The following is a 20,938-nucleotide window of genomic DNA, read 5'->3' as shown; positions in this document are numbered from 1 at the left end:
ATCAGTTTGTCATAAGGTTAAATCACCAAAGATTTCCTAGATTGGTTTTTCAGATTGTTTTTTCTTTGGAAAAGAGATAAAAAAAAAAAAAAGAAAAAAAAGAAAGAAAGAAAGAAAAGAAAGAAATATGGGCTAAAAGCTGATTTTTTTTTCTTTTCCTTTTTCCCCCTCAGTGCAAGATGTAGCATTCAAAAAACATGTTGAGTGAGTTGAAGCATTAAAAAGATCAGTCTTTGGCTGTTGAATGAAAGGCTGTTGTGTGTGTGACTCACATACTAAATGGAAACCTGCCTTCAAAGCCTATTTTACTGCCTAATTATATATACACAAAATGTAGCTGTCTGTTTCAATCAAATCATAGGAAAAGGAATAAAACTCCCCTAAAGATGCAATTTTCATGGTTTGTCATAACCTTAGAAACACTGCTAATGTAAAAGGAGGAAGTACAGCTGCATGGTCCAGATAAGATTCCAGTAATTGTTTTTCTTTTAATTATTACTTTATAAAGACATTATACTTCCTACTCCGAAGAAGAAAAATTAGTGTCCTCTGTCTCTTCTGTTTTTTTTTTTTCCTCCCTTTCCATTTTCACACCAAGCTTGTTGATATGCATTTGAGCTGTGGCTAGAAGCCAGTGTAGCTATGGAAATAATATTTAAGTAACCACCATAACTACAGGCTTTTAGAGGGTTTCAGGGAGGAAACCTTTTCTAAATTTATGTTTGAATTGAGTAGAGCTTTCCAAAGCACAAAATAGAGTGCCAGGGATTGAGATAAAGTGCTTAGACCTAAACAACTGTTTGCACTTGGCTTTCATGGAAATAGTTTCAGTTCATAATAGCTAATGTGCTTATTTTTAAAAATTAGTAATTGCATGGGCATTTTTATTCTTGTCATCTTCACAGAAGAATAATGTAATAAAATGCACAAAAGGCTCCCCCCTCAACATCTTATAATGTACAGATCTTTTTATACAATAACCAGAAATTGTAAAGTTTAATAAGCCATTACTAATTTACATATTTTCATAGATTCAAATCATTAAAATGCAATGATATTTTAATGGCTTAATAATATATCTAATTGCAGATTAAAACTTTCTAACACTGGAGATGGCATTGAACATACCACCAAGGGACTCCAAGTGCGTAATTCAGTAAGCATTGACAGCGTCTGATATTTCTTAGGGAAACAGAGTTCATCACTGAATGAGTAAATTGATTATCCTGCAACATGCACTTTTCAAAAAAGTTGTAATTTTAACTACATGTACCACCCTTCCCCTTAATCTCTTCCTGCCTACCCCCAGTTCTGTCTCCAGCCGTATTGAGTTTGGGACCTGCCATATGAATCCACAGAGTAAACAACTTAGCTGAGAATTCTGTGATGATTAAGCAGACATGATCACAAAGCTACTCTCAATTACTCTGAGAAATCCTGGGGTATGAGAGATATGCTAACAAATAAGAAACACGCAAAAACTGAATGAGTTTATACTCTAGAAATCACTGTCTACACCCCAAATTCCAAAATGGGGTTTGGGACCTGTTAGAAGGAAATATACAATGTTCATAGTAGCAGTACTCACAATAGACAAAAGGTGGAAACAATCCATGGCCATCACAGACGAATGGCTAAAATGGAGGGACAAATGGAGGGACAAATGGCTAAACAAACAAGTATGTCCATATAGTGGAATATTATTCAATTGCAATAAGGAACAAAATACTGATACATGCTGCAATGTGGATGAACCTCAAAAACATTATGCTAAGTAAAAAAAGCCAGAGAGAAAAGGTCATATATCATATGATTCAATGATATGAAGTATTCAGAATTAGGTAAATCCATAGACACAGAAAGCAGATAGGTTGTTGTCAGAGACTAAGAGGAGGAGAGAATGGGATGTAACTGCTTCATGGGTATGAGGTTTTATTTTGGAGTGATGAAAATGTTTTGGAACTAGATAAAGATGGTAATTGAACATTGTGAATGTACTGAATGCCACTGGTTCTTCACTTTAAAATTGTTAATTTTATGTTATGTGCATTTCACCTCAGTGAAAAAATCCATGGTCTCATCACTCTCATTCACTCACTCACTCACTCACTCACTCACTCTTCATTGACTTCAAGAAGCATATATTTACTACTGACAATGTGTCAGGCACTGTGGCACGGGGGGAGTAAGGTTGAATCAACTAAGAAAGCCTCATGTAGCTTGCCTTCTGGTTGGAGGAACAAAGCAAAAAAACCAAATCAAACAAATTTGATCATTATAAACGCTTATGTGAGAAATAGTGACTAAGTTGGTGGTCTGGGGCACATTAGCTAGAGAGGTCACTGAAAACCTTTCTAAGGAAGTGATAGTTGAATTCAGACATAAAAAAGAACCCATACATGGGAATTTACTGGGGGAGAGAATAACATATACAAAGCACAAGTTTTTCTTGTTATAGGAAAAGAAAGGAGTTCAATAATAGTAAACAAAGTGAGTTAAGATAAATGTATAAAGTGAAGTCAGAGAGGTAAGCAGATACCAGGTTGTGTAGGACATGTTCAGAAACTTGGATTTTATTCTAATTGTGATGGGAAGATATTACAGAGGGTTTTTTGACATACAAAAAGCTGTACATATTTATTGTATACAACTTGATGAGATATTACAGAGTTTAAAACAGAAAAGTGACATGCACTTTTTAAAAGATCACTGTCGCTAACTCATGAAGAATTAATTGGAGGGTGGCCATTGTAGACATAGACTATCAGGCTACTGTGGTTGTCCAGAAGCAAGATGATGATGGCCTTGGAGCAGGATGCTGGCAGTGAAGAGGGAGAGGAATGGACAGATTCAAGTTCTATTTTGGAGGCAGGCCCATCAGAACCTGTTAATGGATTGAGTGGGTAAAAGGTAGTTAAAAAGGAAGCATCACAAACTACACATAAGGTTTTGGCCAGGGCAACTGGGTAGATATTGGTGCCACTTCCAGAGATGGGGGGGTTGTATTAATTTCCTATTACTGATGTAACAAAATACCATAAATTTAGCAGCTTAGGACAATACAAATTCAATATAGACTTCTATAGGTCAGAAGTCTGACCTGAGCTAAAATCCAGGCATCAGTAAGACTGTTTCTTTTTTTTTTTTTTCTTTTTTTTTTGAGACGGAGTCTCGCTCTGTCGCCCGGGCTGGAGTGCAGCGGCCGGATCTCAGCTCACTGCAAGCTCCGCCTCCCGGGTTCACGCCATTCTCCTGCCTCAGCCTCCCAAGTAGCTGGGACTACAGGCGCCCGCCACCTCGCCCGGCTAGTTTTTTTGTATTTTTAGTAGAGACGGGGTTTCACCAGGTTAGCCAGGATGGTCTCGATCTCCTGACCTCGTGATCCGCCCGTCTCGGCCTCCCAAAGTGCTGGGATTACAGGCTTGAGCCACCGCGCCCGGCCAAGACTGTTTCTTTCTGGAGGTTCTAGGGGAGGATCTGTTTCCTTGTCAATATCAGCTTCTAGAGACTAGCAGCATTTTTAAACTCATAGCTTCTTCCTTCATCTTCAAAGCCAACAAAGTTGGCTCTTGCATGTAATCTCTCTGAGCTTCCTTCTGTTATCACATCTCCTCCTGACCACGACTGGGAAAGGTTCTTTGCTTTTTAAGGATTAGATTGGAGTCACCTTGATAATCATGCTGCCATCTTTCTGACTCTCTTTCCCATTGTCACAGCTCCTTCTCTGTCCTGCTTCTTCATCCTACTTTTAAGGACTCTTGTGATGATGTTGGCTCTATTCAGATAATCTAGAATAATCTCCTCATCTCAAAGTTCTCAATCATAACTGCAACGTCCCTTTTGCCATGTAAGGTAATACATTCAAAGGTTCCAGGTATTGGTATGTGGATATCCTTGGGAGGGACATTATTCTGCCTACCACAGGGATAATTGAAAGAACTAGGTTTAAGATGGAAAATTACGATTTAAATTTGAGATTCTCAAGAGACATCCAAGTGGAATGCCAAATAGGTAGTTGGATCTCCACTTGGAATTATGTCTAAAGTTCGCAAGGGAGGTCTTGGCTAACAGGTATAAATGTAAGAGGTGTGGTATTTAAAGCCACAGGGAAATAGGTTATGTAGAGGAGGCCGGGTGTGGTGGCTCACGCCTGTAATGCCAGCACTTTGAGAGGGAGAGGCAGGCAGATCATGAGATCAAGAGATCGAGATCATCCTGGCGAACATGGTGAAACTCCATCTCTACTAAAAATACAAAAAAAAAAAAATTAGCTAGGCATGGTAGCGTGCCCCTGTAGACCCAGTTACTCGGGGGCTGAGGCAGGAGAATCCCTTGAACCCAGGAAGCAGAGGTTGCAGTGAGCCGAGATCATGTCGCTGCACTCTAGCTTGGTGACAGAGCAAGACTCCATCAAAAATAAAAAATTAAAAAAAAAAAAAAAGATGATCTAGAGGAACAATGAGATAGAGAAGAAAGTCTAGGACCAAACCCTAAAGCACTTCAGCAGTTAGAGTTTGGGTTGAGTAGGGGGACCAGTGAAAGAGAGTAAAAGAAAATCAGTGATTTAGGAAGCAAAGCATAAAAAAAATGGTATTTCAGAAACTAATAGAAGAAGAAAAACATTTTTGTTTTTCTCAACCTCACTGGCTCAAGTGATCCTCCCACCTAAGCCTCCCAAATAGCTGGGACCACAGGTGTGTGCCACCATGCCTGGCTAAGTTTTCTTTTTTTGTAGAGCGTGGGTCCCTCTGTGTTACCCAGGCTGGCCTCAAACTCCTGGGCTCAAGTGATTCTCCTGCCTTGGCCTCCCATAGTGCTGGGATTATAGGGATGAGCCATCTTGTGTAGCCTTAGAAAAGCATTTTAAGAAAGAAGTTCTTAAATGTACCAGAGAGAAGGAATAAGAATAGGTCAGACAGGTGATCTTTAAATTTAACAAAAAGAAAACCATTGGTAAACTTGCTTAAAGATGTTTCGGTGGTGTTGGGATGAATATGAGAAAATGGAGAATATGAGATTAGACAATGCTCTGAGTAAGTTTGGCTATGAAGGGAGGAGGGAAGTGAGGCAACATTTTTGTAGGTGCTTGTAAAATTGGAGAAGAGTTTTGGTGTTTTGTTTTAAAGATGGAGTCTCACCCTTGTCACCCAGGCTGGTGTGTGGTGGCTGATCTTGGCAACCTCCACCTCCTGAGTTCAAATGATTCTCCTGCCTTAGCCTCCAGAACAGCTGGGATTATAGACACCTGCCAACACACTGGCTAATTTTTGTATTTTAAATAGCGACAGAGTTTCACCATGTTGGCCAGGCCAGTCCCGAACTCCTGACCTCAGGAGATCCACCCACCTTGACCTCCCAAGGTGCTGGGATTATAGGTGTGAGCCACCACACCCAGACTGTTTTATTTTAAAGAAGGGACATACTAAGGTTGATGGTTCTCAAACTATGGTCCCCAGACCAGCAACATCAACATCAGCTGGGAAATTATCAGAAATGCAAAATCTTGGCTCCAACCGCAGAACCGTTGAATGAGAAGCTCTGGGAATGAAATGCAGCAATCTAGGTTTTAACAAGGCCTCCAGATGATTTTGAAGCCAAATCAGGTTTGAGAACTGTGATGGTTAATATTAGGTGTCAACTTGATTGGACTAAAGGATGCCTAGATGGCTGGTAAAGTACTGTTTCTGGTTCTCTTTTGAAGGTGTTGCCAGAGGATATTGACATTTGAGTCAGTGGACTGGGAGAGGAAGACCCACCCTCAGTGTAGGTGGGCACCATCCAACCACTGCCTGCACAGCTAGAACAAAGCAGGTAAAAGAAAGTGGGATAACCTTGTTTGCTGAGTCTTCTGGCTTTCCTCTTTTTCCCATGCTGGATGCTTCTTTCCGTTCCTCCTGCCCTTGGTCATCAGGCTCCAGGTTCTTCAGCCTTTGTATTCTTGTACTTACACCAGTGGTTTGCCAGGCACTCTCAGGCCTTTGGCCACAGACTCAAGACTGCACTTCAGCTTCCCTGCTTTTGAGGCTTTTGAACTTAAACTGAGCCACTATTGGCCCCTTTTTCCCCCAGCTTGCAGACAGCTTATGATGGGACTTTACATTGTGATCGTGTGAGCAAATTCTCCTTAATAAACTCCCATATACATATACATATACATACACACACATGTATATATCCTATCAGTTCTGTCCCTCTGGAGAACCCTGACTAATACAAGAACCAGTACTGCAGTTGTGATGGCTATGATCTGATGAAAGAAGGAGGGGCTGATATTACTGAAGAGTAGACATGTCTAAAGTCTGCAACAAGATGCAAGGAGTTAATTTAGGAAGTCCTAATAGAAGGATGTAACATCAATTGAATCAAGAGTGTTTTCCCCTGGTAAAAATAAGTAAGATAAAATTGTACGAAAAGTTGCAGATCAGTCAACAGAAGAGGAAAACAAGTCATGACAAACCTAGTTTCCTTTCATTTTTAGAAATAGGATTGGTTAAATAGGTAGGTAGAAAAGGGAATTCTATAAATATTTGATATTTATTTATTGAGACAAGTTCTCTTTCTGTTACACGGACTGGAGTGCAATGGCGCAGTCATAGGTTACTGAAGCCTCAAAGTCCTGGGCACAAGTTTTCCTACTATCTCAGCCTCCCAAGTAGCTAGGGCTATAGCAGTGCACCTCATGCCTGGCTAATTTTTACATTTTTTTTAGAGACTGGGTCTTGCTATGTATCCCAGGCTGGTCTCGAACTCCTGGCCTCAAGACTTCCTCCCACCTCAGCCTAATATTTAATATTTTGATTTCAACAAGACATATGACAAATTGCTAATGACATCCTCAGAAAAGGTAGAGACATGAAAAGTGGGGAATAGGAGAGTTGAGTGGGTGTGGCTGGTTCAACTAATGGGGAGATTTTTAGTGGTACAATGGTGGCATGTCTCTCTTTCAGAACTTCCCTGTCCAACATTTTATCATCTACTTTGCTGAAGACAGAGGAAATGTGCTTATCAAATTTGAATTTGGCACAAAACTGAGAAAGCAAGCAAATGTGTTTGGTGACATAATGTGGATTCAGAAAAATTCAGACAAATTTGCATGATGAGCCAGAAATTGAAGAGAAGTCTGAGTGAGGACAAAGCTTAGTATTTTATGGTATTTAAAAATGATTTTTAATGACAATTTGGGGATGGGATAAGCTTAAGATTTGTACGGAGAGTCATTTATAGGTGAAAATAGGACTTTTAGTTGCCTATAAGTTCTATATGAACCAAGAAGTTCCACCTTAGGCTGCATCAATGAAAGTGAAGTAATCATATCAAGAGTTACTTCTATCCTTCTCTAATGATCATCAAATATACCAGAAAGATTGTGCACAGTACTGGAGGACATTGGGGGCTAGAGGACATCATGCATCTACACAGGCATGAGTGCAGTGAAAAGTCTGAAAGCCATAGATAACAGGAATTTTGAAATGACTGACTGCATTCAATCATGCAGCAAGCATTTCTTGAGCCAGACATAGCTGTATGCGCTGAGCACAGAGTGGAAGACCAAAATCTTTATTCTGTCTTATGGTACTTATAAACTTACTGGATGAAAACAGACCACAGATAAGAAACTAAATGAAACTGATAATTTTAAATAGTGGTAATTGCTGTGAAGAAATGAAACACAGTGGGCCGGGCATGGTGGCTCACACCTGTAATCCCAGCACTTTGGGAGGCCAAGGCGGGTGGATCACAAGGTCAGGAGATCGAGACCATCCTGGCTAACACAGTGAAACCCTGTCTCTATTAAAAATACAAAAAAATTAGCCGGGTGTGGTGGCGGGTTCCTGTAGTCCCAGCTACTCGGGAGGCTGAGGCAGGAGAATACCTGGGAGGCAGAGGTTGCAGTGAGCAGAGATGGCACCACTGCACTCTAGCCTGGGCAACAGAGCAAGACGCTGCCTCTAATAATAATAATAATAATAATAGTAATAATAATAATAAAAAATAAAACACGATGACAAGAGAGGTACAGGAAGAGAGTAGGGCAAGTAACATTTAATAGAGAGGCTGGGGAATGTCTTTCCAAGGATAGGGCACTGGAGCTAAAGCTGGAAAGGCTAGAAGTCAACCTTGGTACAATCTGGGTGCAAAGTATTTCTTGCAGAAGCAAGAGTATATGAAAAGACAGCAAGGCAGGAATGAGCATGGTGCCTTAGAGGAAGAGAAAGAGGGCCAGGATAACTAAAGTACAGAAAGTGAGGGGAGCAAGGCTGTCCGAGATGTCAGTTGGGCTCTTCTAGGCCATGTTTATGAGTTTAGATTTTATTCTAAGGAAAAGAGAAAGGTCCTACAAAGAAAATGATAAGATCAGAGCTATGTTTTTAAAATATCATTTGGGCTTTTATGTAGAGAATAAATTGCTGAGGAATTGGAAGATAAGATGGTCTGAGGAGATGGGGTAGGAGATGAGGAGGAAGGTCAGAGTCATGATCCCAGGGAGACCTGATGGTGGCGCTGCTAAGAGACAATGCTCCAGGTGGTGCACTGGTCAATTTTTAGCCACTTTACAAACAGAAACTGCAAACCATACAGTTATTACAATCAAGGGAAAAGTCAGTGGATAAAAGGGAATAGAAATGAATTGACTTCAGATTTAAAAAAAAAACGTGGGTAGGCTGATTTATAAATACCTTCCACCATAATGAAAAAAATCTTAACCTTGAAGGGGCGAAATGATCAATTCACACACACTTAAGAAATACTTACTCTTTGAAAAAGGATCTTATGCAATAAAACATCATTGCCCTGATAAGACAATCCTATACTTAATGTAAAGCTTAAGATTTGCTACAAAAAAGTCTCAAATATTTTCAAATGTCAACACTTTGGACTCTTCTTCACACATGGGATACTTTGAGGTCTCGAAATCTCCATGGTCCCTCTACACCACGCCCCATTATCTCACCTAATAAGCACCTCTTACTCCCATTTCTTTCTCTGTGAACAGGACCGCTAGTGTCTCAGCAACCCAAGGTAGAGACACAGAGGGTTACCGCTGATTCTCCCCTTTGCTTCACTCTATCCTGATTGCATCCATAACCATGGCCTTTGTTCTACCTACTGTTCCCATTATTTTTTCCCATTGTTACTTTCTATTTTCCTCTTCGCAGCAATTCTTGTTATCCTTGATTTACCCTACTCCACGTCTCCAAACTTTCTATATATACCAGTGGAAATAGTTCCCTGAACAAATTCGATGATGTCGTTCAACAGGAACCTGGTATATCATTAAGTTTCCCTGGCTGCTTCAACTGAGCATTAGAGACCTTGTATCATGAGATTGAGTCTACCTTATCTTACACCCTTTCCATTTCTAAGCCCTAGTGATGTAGCCAACAAAGAGAAGGACATTACACTGTTTATAACAATGTTATATTTCATATATGATTATCCCCATTTCATAAAGAAGGTAGTTTGTTTGCAAGATGGCTACAATACTTCATCCCATTCCTACATTCACAGCTTTTTGCAATGTGACTTTGCCTTTCTTCTCATCAAGAGATACAGTTTCTTTCTCTACCCTTTGTTTTTTTGTTGTTGTTTTGGTTTTTATATTTTTATTTTTATTTATTTTTAGACAGCGTTTCACTCTTGTTGCCCACGCTGGAGTGCAAAGTGCAATCTCGGCTCACTGCAACCTCTGCCTCCTGGGTTCAAGAGATTCTCCTGCCTCAGCCTCCTGAGTGGCTGAGACTACAGGCACTGACCACCACGCCCGGCTAATTTTTGTATTTTTAGTAGAGACAGGGTTTCACCATATTGGCCAGGCTGGTCTTGACCTCCTGACCTTGTGATCTGCCCACCTCAGCCTCCCAAAGTGCTGGGATTACAGGCGTGAGCCACTGTGCCCAGCTTGTTTTGGGTTTTTTTTGAGAAGGATCTCACTTTGTCACCCAGGCTGGAGTGCAGTGACATGCTCATGGCTCGCTAAAGCCATGACTTCTTGGGCTCAAGTGGTCCTCCTCTCCAGCTAAATTTTGTATATTTTGTAGAGATGGAGTTTCATCATGTTGCCCAGGTTTTTCTTTACACTTTGAGTCTGGGCTTGGCCATGAGACTTGCTTTGGTCAATGAGACATTAGCAAATGTAATGCAAGCATCGGTTTAAAAAGTGTTTGTGGATGGATTTGTGCTTTTTTGCTTGTGGTTGCTGCAATCCTGAGATAATTGTGTGAATGAGCCCAAACTAGGCTGCAGGTTATGGGAAGGAGAAGTGAGATGCCCCAGGCAGACATGTGAGTGAGACCATCTTTGATCAGGCATCCCCTAGTTGAGTCTAGTTGAATCACTGTCCAACTATATCCTCATACCTGACCTTAGGAGAGATCAGAAGAACTGCCCCATGGAACCTAGTCTGATGAGCTGACCCACACGATCATGAGAAAATAAAATGATTCCTGTTTTAAGCCTACTAAATTGGGGCTGTTTTGTTACACAGCAACAAATAAATAACTGCCAGTGGGAGGTTTGGAGAGTTGCTCACAATTTCATAGGAAGTAAAGTGTTGGAGCCAGAAATCCAACCAAGTCTGCTGACTGCACTGGCTGTTATTTTGCCAGGACCTACACTACTTCCCCCAATGTGTTCCCAAAGAACTGTCCGCAAAGTTAAACTATGTGTTGGTGAAAAATGTATAATTGCACATTTGGTGAAAATCCAAAGTCAGGGGAACAGTTCTCAGAAGAACTGGGTATGTGGCAATGCTGTTTTTCTGTTAAATTGAGCAATGTCTTTTAAAATGCTCAGCCAAAAAATAGATTTGCCCTAGATTTGGGGAAAAAAATCTCTGACCCACTTTTCTCTGCCTCTAGAAAACAAAATATCTTTGCCAGCAGCCTTTTCCCATTCTTTTATGAATCCTCCAAACAACAACAAAGGCTTTGGGCTAGAAAGTGGCCCTAGTCCTTTCGCTCTAGGGACTGCTGGGCAAGGTTCCTCTTGGGCAGCTAGAATGCTTGCATGGAAAAGCCAGAAGAATCTTGAGCTCTGTGATAATGATAAGCATCTTGAAAATCATAGGTTGTTTTTCATTCGTTTATTTTTTACTTTTTTTATTTTGTTGAGACAGAGTCTCGCTCTGTCGCCCAGGCTGGAGTGTAGTGGTGCCATCTTGGCTCACTGCACCTCTGCCTCCCGGGTTCAAGCAGTTCTCCTGCCTCAGCCTCCCGAGTAGCTAGGATTACAGGTGCACGCCACCACACCGGCTAGCTTTTCTATTTTTTAGTATAGACAGGGTTTCACCATGTTGGCCAGACTGGTCTCGAACTCCTGACCTCATGATCCACCTGCCTCGGCCTCCCAAAGAGCCGGGATTACACGTGTGAGCCACCGTGCCAGGCCCAGGGTTTCTATGTGTTGTGTGTGTAGTGAACTCTGTGTTGGACAAAGAAAGCTTGAGTTTCCAGGATAATAGATCCATCACTCTGTAAGCTTCTGGAGGGTAGCCTTTTCCCAAATATTTAAGTAGGCGCATACAGTGTGAACTAGTTTTTATATTAGCCCAAACAAAGCCTAATTATAAGGATAAGTATATTATCTTGGAAACTGTAAAGCTATTAATAGAACTAGAAATAGGTTTTCTATTACATCATTCTCTGGTTTGGAGTATCTGGACCATTGCAATGTGGAGAAATGGGAAAAGCACGAGCTCTGAATAGGAGAGAATTAGGATGGTATCCTAGTTACAATGTCACATGATCTTGAGGCTTGAGGGATCTTTGACAATAATGTAACTGTTACTATTTTAGTATTAAATAATGTAATGTCTTTAAAGGGCTTAGTACATTATCTGGGCCCTTGAGGGTTCTAAATATGTGTCAGCTCCTGTGATGGTTAATACTGTGTGTCAACTTAATTGGATTGAAGGATGCAAAGTATTGATCCTGAGGTGTCTGTGAGGGTGTTGCCAAAGGAAATTAACATTTGAGTCAGTGGGCTGGGAAGGGCAGACCCACTCTTAATCTGGGTGGACACCATCTAATCAGCTGCCAGCATGGCCAGGATATAAAGCAGGCAGAAAAATGTGAAAAGGCTAGACTGGCCTAGCCTCCCAGCCTACATCTTTCTCCCGTGCTGGAAGCTTCTTGCCCTCAAACATCAGACTCCAAGTTCTTCAGCTTTGGGACTTGGACTGGCTTCCTTGCTACTCAGCTTGCAGACAGCCTATTGTGGGACCTTGTGGTAGTGTGAGTTAATACTATTTAATAAACGTCCCTTTACATACATATATCCTATTAGTTCTGTCCCTCTAGAGAACCCTGACTAATACAGTTCCTGAGCATGTTATAATGTTATAATTAAAAACAAGAACAATATTTACATATTATTATTTATTATTATTATTATTGAGACGGAGTTTTGCTCTCATTGCCCAGGCTGGAGTGCAATGGTGCGATCTCAGCTCACTGCAACCTCTGCCTCTCGGATTCAAGCAATTAGCTTGCCTCAGCATCCCAAGTAGCTAGGATTACAGGTGCCCACCACCATGCCCAGCTAATTTTTGTATTTTGAGTAGAGACGGGTTTTAACCATGTTGGCCAGGCTGGTCTCAAACTCCTGAACTCAGGTGATCCTCCTGCCTCGGCCTAAAATGCTGGGATTACAGGCATGAGCCACCATGCCTGGACGGCCCTGCATATTATTTTTTGAATAGCAGAAATTAAACATGGTTGGGGGGGGCCAAATACATTTTAAAATTTATTTTTTTTTTTAGATGGAGACTTACTCTGTTGCCTAGGCTGGAATGTAGTGGCGCTGTCTCAGCTCACCGCAATCTCTGCTTCCCCGGTTCAAGTGATTCTCCTGGCTCATCCTCTGGAGTAACTGGGATTACAGGTGCCCATCTCCACGCTAATTTTTGTATTTTCAGTTGAGACAGGGTTTCACCATGTTGGCCATGGTTGGTCTGAAACTCTCAACCTCAAATGATCTGCCCGCCTTGGCCTCCCAAAGTGTTGGGATTACAGGCATGAGCCACTGGGCTTGGCTAAAATTGAATCTTTTTGTTTGTTTGTTTGTTTTGAGATGGAGTCTTGCTCTCCCACCCAGACTAGATTGCAATGGCGCGATCTCGGCTTACTGCAACTTCTGCCTCCCAGGTTCAAGCAATTCTCTTGCCTCAGCCTCCTGAGTAGCTGGGACTACAGACACACGCCACCACATCCAGCTAATTTTTGTATTTTTAGTAGAGATGGAGTTTTGGCATGTTAGCCAGGCTGGTGTCGAACTCCTGAGCTCAGGTGATCCACCCGTCTCAGCATCCTAAAGTGCTGGGATTACAGGTGTGAGCCACCACGTCTGGCCCTAAAAATGGATCTTAATGCTACATCATGAATCAACCTTGAAAACATTATGCTAAGTAAAATAAGACATAAAAGAACACATATTGTGTAATTCCACTAAATGAGATACCTAAACTAGGCAAATTCTTAGAGACAGAATGGCAAATAGAGGTTACTACAGGCTGAGGGGAGGAGGAAAGAGGAGTTATTGTTTATTTTATTTATTTATTTATTATTTTGTGTTTTTTTTTTTTGAGACGGAGTCTTGGTCTATCCCCCAGGCTGGAGTGCAGTGGCGTGATCTCAGCTCACTGCAACCTCTGCCTCCCGGGTTCAAGCAATTCTCTGCCTCAGCCTCCCGAGTAGCTAGGATTACAGGAGCCCACCACCACACCTGGCAAATTTTTTTTGTATTTTTAGTAGAGACAGGGTTTCACCATCTTGGCCAGGTTGGTCTTGAACTCCTGACCTTGTTATCCACCCGCCTCGGCTTCCCAACGTGCTGGGATTACATGTGTGAGCCATTGCGCCCAGCCTGTTTATTGTTTTGTGGGTACAGAGTTTCAGGTTGAAATGATGAAAAAGTAATGGAGATGGATGGATGGTTGCACAACATTGTGAATGTACTGATGCCACTGAATGGTACACTTAAAAATGGTCAAAATGGTAAATTTTATGTTATGTATATCTTACTACAATTAAAACAAAAATTTTAAAGCAAATCTTTATTAAGGATCACACAAATGCTGAGCACTTTCTTATGTGTTATTGAGGACATTAAAAACAAAAAGCCTCCAATTCTAGGAAGATAAGAGTGTCGACAGCTTGGGAGGTTAGCTTTGAATGTTAAATACTTCTTTTTAATATCCATTTTCTTTGTCTTCATCTCTGTATCAGGTTGAATGAGAATCGATGGATTAGAAAGCAGCTGGCTCTACCTCTGTGCTTAGGGTAAGCTCTCAAAGATGGGCTTATCCATTCTCTCATTGACTCCACTCGAATCTATTTCACCCTAAGCTGAAATATACATCTGGAAGCACATAAACCAGTAGATACTGAATAGGTACAAAAATTAGATACAAGGAAGGTATTAATTTGGTGACTATGTCAGCATTCTCACAATTGTGACCAGAAATTCCACTCAGTCTGGCTTAAGCAAAAAAGGGCTCATGCACATGAAATAGTTCTGACTTTGCTTTTTCTTATTTTGTTGTTGTTGTTTTCTGAGATGGAATCTTGCTCTGTCACCCAGGCGGGAGTGCAGTGGCACGATCTTGGCCCACTGCAACCTCTGCCTCCCAGGTTCAAGTAATTCTCCTCCGTCAGCATCCCCAGTAGCTGGGACTACAAGCACGTGCCACCACATCTGGCTGATTTTTTGTATTTTTACTAGAGACGGGGTTTCACCGTGTTAGCCAGGATGGTCTCAATCTCCTGACCTTGTGATCCACCCGCCTTGGCCTCCCAAAGTGCTGGGATTACGGGCGTGAGCCACTGCACCCAGCCAAAATAGTTTTGACTTTGGAGGAGGCTTGACCTACAGCTCCCGGGATGTCACTAAGGGGCTGAGTGCTCCATCCCTCCATTCTGCCTGCCTTGTTTCTGTCTTCCTCTTCAGGTTCCACATGATAGACTCCAACAACTCCAAGCTCAAAACTTCTGGTTGCAGAACACCCAAAGCAATTTCTGACTTCACATCCTCACACCACATGAACCATGAGCTCCTTTTGGGAGCACTCAGGAAGAGCGAGGGGGCTTCTTTTTCCCAAAGTCTCAGCAAACATCTCTTCGCATCTCATTGGTGCTGATTGGGTCACACATTCATCTCTGAGCTCTTCACTGTAGGCAGGGAGATGGGGATGCCAATTGGTTTAAGGCAGGGTTAGAGTCTCTTCAGGGCTATGTTGTAGTCCGTATGCAAATGGGTCCCCCTGGAGTTGTGCAAAACACAGTGTGTCCAGTCAATCACAATGGCAACTGAAGTAGTTATCTCATCCTTTCCCAAAGAATAGAGTATTCACACTTTGAGTGCAAGGACTGTGTCACCATCTTCTATTTTTTGTTTGTTTGTTTGTTTTTGAGACAGTCTCGCTCTGTTGCCCAAGCTGGAGTACAGTGGCGTGATCTCGGCTCACTGCAACCTCCGCCTCCCGGGTTCAAGCGATTCTCCTGCCTTAGCCTCCTGAGTAGCTGGGATTACAGGCGCCCGCCACCACACACAGCTAATTTTCATATTTTTAGTAGAGACGGGGTTTCACCATGTTGGTCAGGCTGGTCTCGAACTCCTGACCTCATAATCTGCCCTCCTCAGCCTCCCAAAGTGCTGGGATTATAGGCATAAGCCACTGCACACCACACCGTGTCACCAATTTCTTTCCACTCATAGCATCTGGCACATTATGGCTGCTTGGTAAGTACTTATGAATGAATGAATTATTGTATGAGTTCACAGAAAACTCATTGAAAAGTATAAATCTTCCATCTGAATTTAACATACAATTATTATTTTTCTAATGGTTTCTTGCTACTGGATGATTAACAGTTCTCAATTTTCAATATTAACAAAGATGAGGCAAAGCATAGATGAATACGATTTCAGTCTTCTGCTCTATTAGAAGGTGATACTTTTGTACTTCACATTTGTTATATTTAGGTTTGAATGAAAATTCAGTCATTGCAATTCAAATCTCCATGAGCAGAGACTAAGCTCTTAACCTGGGCCTTCTCTCCACACTCAACTGGGGAAAGACGACACTGACTCAGATGGTTCTTGCATGAGTAGTAGTTAGACTGTAAACACTAACTTTGTGTGTATTTTTATGATTTAATTTCCCCTTTTTATGGGAGTATAAAATGTAGTTTTAAAAATAAATAAATCTTTAATGAAAGTGTGTGATGGTTGACATGGGAAGTGTGTAAATTTGTCACCTGCAATATAAGCACATATTTAAATATGCATATTATGAACATTTAAAGCTGCAATGGTTCAAAATAATGTTAGCCTCTTATGTGAAACATTATTCTATAAATATGAGCCCACTAGCATCTTAAATACAGATTGCATTTTATATATAAGCAACGAATATAAAATATTTTCAATCTAATACTTATTCTCAAATTTTGTCTTTAAGGAGTTGTTATTCTATGTGCCAAGCTTACTTTGTAAATAGAAAAAAAAAAAAAATTCCTCAAGCCTCTAATGTTTTTCTTAATGTAAAAACTATCACAAAAAATGGGAAATAGTTTTTCTCCCATAAAATATTCCCTGGACTCTCCTTCTTCTCCTTTCTTTTTTTGCCTTTGATAGTCTTATCTTCCTCTATGACTCAAACAATCAAGTATAAGTTGATGACCCCCAAATCAAGGTATCCAGCCCTGTTGTCACTTATAAGTGCTATAACATCCTAACAGAAATCATCATTCCCATGACCTTCCTTGCCTTGTTCCATGGCATTATCATCTGCTTATTCGACACAACCAAATCCCTTGGCATTGTCTTAGATTCCTTTTGCTCCATCGTCCACTCTCTGGCTCCTTCCAGGAACTCTATTGACTAGTCTGTCACATCTGGCTCCACAGTGTTTCTCTCCACTCTATGGGTTTAAGCTGTTATCACTGCTTTTCTGGGTGACTTGTACTCTCTTCCACCTTGGAGACAGTGATTCTAGTTTCTTACCAACTAATCTGCCATCCAACCTGCGCTTGCTCCAAATAATCATTTTCCAATACAATCTGATTATTCTAACTTTTCTGCTTCAAATTCTTCACAGTTTTCTCATTCCTTTTAGAATAAAGGACATGTACAAAGACTTTTGCAATCTAACCCCAACTTACTGTACAGTCTCATCTTCTACCACTCCTTCCAGCTCTTCTACACAATCTTGCTTTCGCCCCTGCTCCAACAGATTACTCTATGAACACTCGCTAAGGCTTTATGTTGTTTCCTATGTCTAGATTGCTTTTCTCATCTTTCTCCCTGTCTAAAGTTAACTTCAGTGTTTTCTGATTTCCCATCACAATCAGCCATTCTCCCTTCTGTACTCCCACCAAATCATGTTCCCAGTGTGCATGGTATTAGTGGCCTTAGTGTTCCTGGGTGGGTTGTGCACTTATTGGAGGAGGCAGAGAGAGGGAGGGCTACGTCTCATTCGTCTTGGCATGGACAGCTCCTAGCAGGTGCCTGGTGTTTAGTATGTACTAAAAAATGTTTGGTGAATGAGTCTTTATTTTGAATGCCCAGAAAGACCTTAAATTTGACTTATAAGCTTCCAGAAAGAGGAAAAAGACCTACAGATTCATAGCATTTGTATGACTACATGTGGTGAAAGCGAGCAAGTTATATCCAAGACAGACTGCAGCAAGGTAAACCCATTTCGCTACAGTCCCTTCTCTGTCTTTTAAGACATGTCTAATTTGAGATCCCTTTCACGTGCTCCCCTTCCAAGGTTTAATGTATGTGATTAATCTTGACTTGCCTTAATACTGCTAGGAATGTGGCAATGACCTCAGCTGAACACTGGCAAAGTGATTAATGTTACATGAACTGGATGAGGTGGTTGTTTTTTTTTTTTTCCCCTCTGCTCTAGCTCCTGAATAAACACATTCATGCAAGATTCGGTTGCAGACCTTTGCTCGATGGAAAATGTACCATGATTTCAAAGAGTAATGTTTCAGATGCAATAAACAACATTAAAGGAAACACGATCCTTGTTGAAGAAAATGCTGTTTCAGGCTAAAGTCCCAGTGATCATAAAAGATATATGATGCAATAAACAAAATGAACCATAGACAGACAGGTCCATTCGATGACTAACCACTGATTGAATTTTCCAATACGTTTAGACTTTCTAAGAGATAAACTATTCACAAAAGGTTCGTGTTAAATATAAGGCTGTCATTTCCTTTTTATGTTTCTAGGGGGGTCCAAGAACAGTAGAGGATATTCCTTCTTTTTTTTTTTGTATTGGTTGTTTGTGTTTTTGAATTTTTTATGATGTGAGAAAACTGGCAAACAGTTGCTATGATTGTCAAATGCCTTAAATCAAGAAGAGAGAATGCAATAAAACACAGTTTCCATGGTAACACATTGTAACCTAGTACCTCTGGATTATGAGCCAGCTCACATCTATGATCATTACTTGTTGACAGGCATAAATTGAGCCTAAAAGCATTAATTTTAGAGATAAAACTAGACTGTGTAGCTAAGTTTTAATAATGTTTAAATATTTCCAAGGTAGTGGCAGCAAATCAACTATGGTTGTGTTATTATTTAAATAATGTTAATAAACTAATCACAAATACTTTTTAAAAAGGTACGAGCTTTTTTCTAAAAATGGTGTAACATCTGTGTATGCAGTTGGGTCCTCCACATTCCTGGGTTCCACATCCATGGATCTAACCAACCTTGGGTTGAAAATGTTGGGAAAAAAAGACCCACAAAGTTACCAAAAGCAAAACTTGAATTTGCTACCTGCCAAATGTTGTGTTGAATTCACCTGAATGTGGTGATGTGTAGGCACTGTATTAAGTATTATAAGCAATCTAGAGATAACTTAAAGTATATGAGAGATGTGCATAAGTAATATGCAAATACTAGGTTATTCTGTGTAAGGAACTGAGCATCTGCAGATTTTGGTACCCAAGAGGGTTCTGGAACAATCCCACATGGATACTGAGGGACACCTGTATACTCTTGAGGCTGCAAGTGGTAGCTGACATGTTTTTGATGGAGTTTAAAGAATCTGAAATCAACAATGATATGGAATGTTAACTAGACATTTTAGTGAAGGAATGTTGTTCAATATGGACAAATTCCTAAATATCTTTATAGTAGAGAAACTCCTGGAATTCTTGTAGGACAATCACACACAATGTTTTTTAGTAGACATAAGTTCCTTTTCCTCTTTTTAAGGAGACTGAGGTAAAATGTGGATGATCACATGCTTTTTTTTTTTTTTTGAGAGGGAGTCTCGCTCTGTCATCCGGGCTGGAGTGCCGCGGCGCGATCTTGGCTCATTGCAAGCTCCGCCTCCTGGGTTCAGGCCATTCTCCTGCCTCAGCCTGCTGAGTAGCTGGGACTACAGGCACCTGCCACCACGCCCAGCTAATTTTTTGTATTTTTAGTAGAGACGGAGTTTCACCGTGTTAGCCAGGATGGTCTCGATCTCCTGACCTCATGATCTGCCCGTCTCAGCCTCCCAAAGTGCTGGGATCACAGGCGTGAGCCACCACGCCCGGCCAATCACATGCTTTTTACACATTCATTCCCATGTCCTCATCAGAAGCAGTCACACTTCCGTCAAACATTTAAGGTTAAAACAAAGATTACATTATGTGTAGCAGTTACCGTTAACCAATATAGTTAACAAGACAATTTTTTTCCAAGGCTGCTTGTGACACTTCTAAATACATCTTTATGACAAGATAATCTTGGCCAGGTGCAGTAACTAATGCCTCTCATCCCAGCACTTTAGGAGCCCAAGGCAGGAGGACTGCTTGAGCCCAGGAGTTCAAGACAAGCTTGGGCAACATGACGAGACCTCATCTCTACAGAAAATAAAAAACAAAAAAATAGCCAGCTGTGGTGGTACACACCTGTGGCCTCAGCTACTCGGAAGACTGAGGCAGGAGGATTTCTTGAGCCTGGGAGATTGAGACTGCAATGAGCCTTGTTCACATCACCGTACTCCAGCCTAAGTGACAGAGCAAGATATTGTCTCAAAAAGAAGTAAAAAACAAAACAACAACAAAAAAGAGACAATCTGATATGAAATGATATGATTTAATATGATACAATAATAAGAATTGGTCCATTTTCTCAACATCTAGATTTTATGTAAGAGTTCACTTTTTTTCTTCTGGCAACTTCTGAGCTCCCTTTCCTCACTAATGCTTTTACAGTGAGTGTGGGATAAACAAGGAGAGACAAGATAAACAAGATTGCTCTTCCTCCAAGTGTGCCTTTCACTGCCCTGAGCCTCAGAAAGGCAGAGAGTGACCAGCACACCTCAGTTTCCATTTCTATACACTTGGGATTAGTCCTATTTCATAAGGTTGTTGTAAGCACTTATTGAGATGGACACATGTGGAGAGCTTAGAACAGTACTTGGTGCATAGTAAGTCCTCCATGAACGTTACCCCCTGTAGGGGTAATGCCTTGTCTAGCATTGTGCTTCCCACTCAGGTGTGCCTAGTAAATGTTTGTTAAGTTGAATAAGCCTATTTGCCCAATTGGATATTACAAGAGTGCTTATTGTAACTAATTTTGCAGGAATGTGTAACATTTTCAGGAAATCTGACTACGCTGCTTTTATTCACTTGCACCTTACCTGTCAGAGATTCACAAAATGCTTTAGTTATCGGAGGTCACGGAGTTGTGTAATAATTGTATCTCCTAGTATTGCTAATTTGTAGAATCAAACCCTTGGCAATACTGCAGGGTATTTGAACCAATCTAACACAGACTAGTCTTTAACCTATTGACCTGAGAAGGGTACCTGTTTCAGAATCCGCCATACTTTCAAGCAATGACTCAGAAGTTTGCCAGCTACTTCTGTTTTGTTTTTTCAGTTCTTTGAATTTAGCTTTGTTTTTTTTGTTTTGTTTTGTTT

The sequence above is a fragment of the Mandrillus leucophaeus genome, unplaced genomic scaffold (assembly GCF_000951045.1).
Source record: "Mandrillus leucophaeus isolate KB7577 unplaced genomic scaffold, Mleu.le_1.0 Scaffold316, whole genome shotgun sequence".
Taxonomy (NCBI): domain Eukaryota; kingdom Metazoa; phylum Chordata; class Mammalia; order Primates; family Cercopithecidae; genus Mandrillus; species Mandrillus leucophaeus.
The sequence above is the reverse complement of the archived record's forward strand: the minus strand, read 5'-3'. Positions refer to the sequence as shown.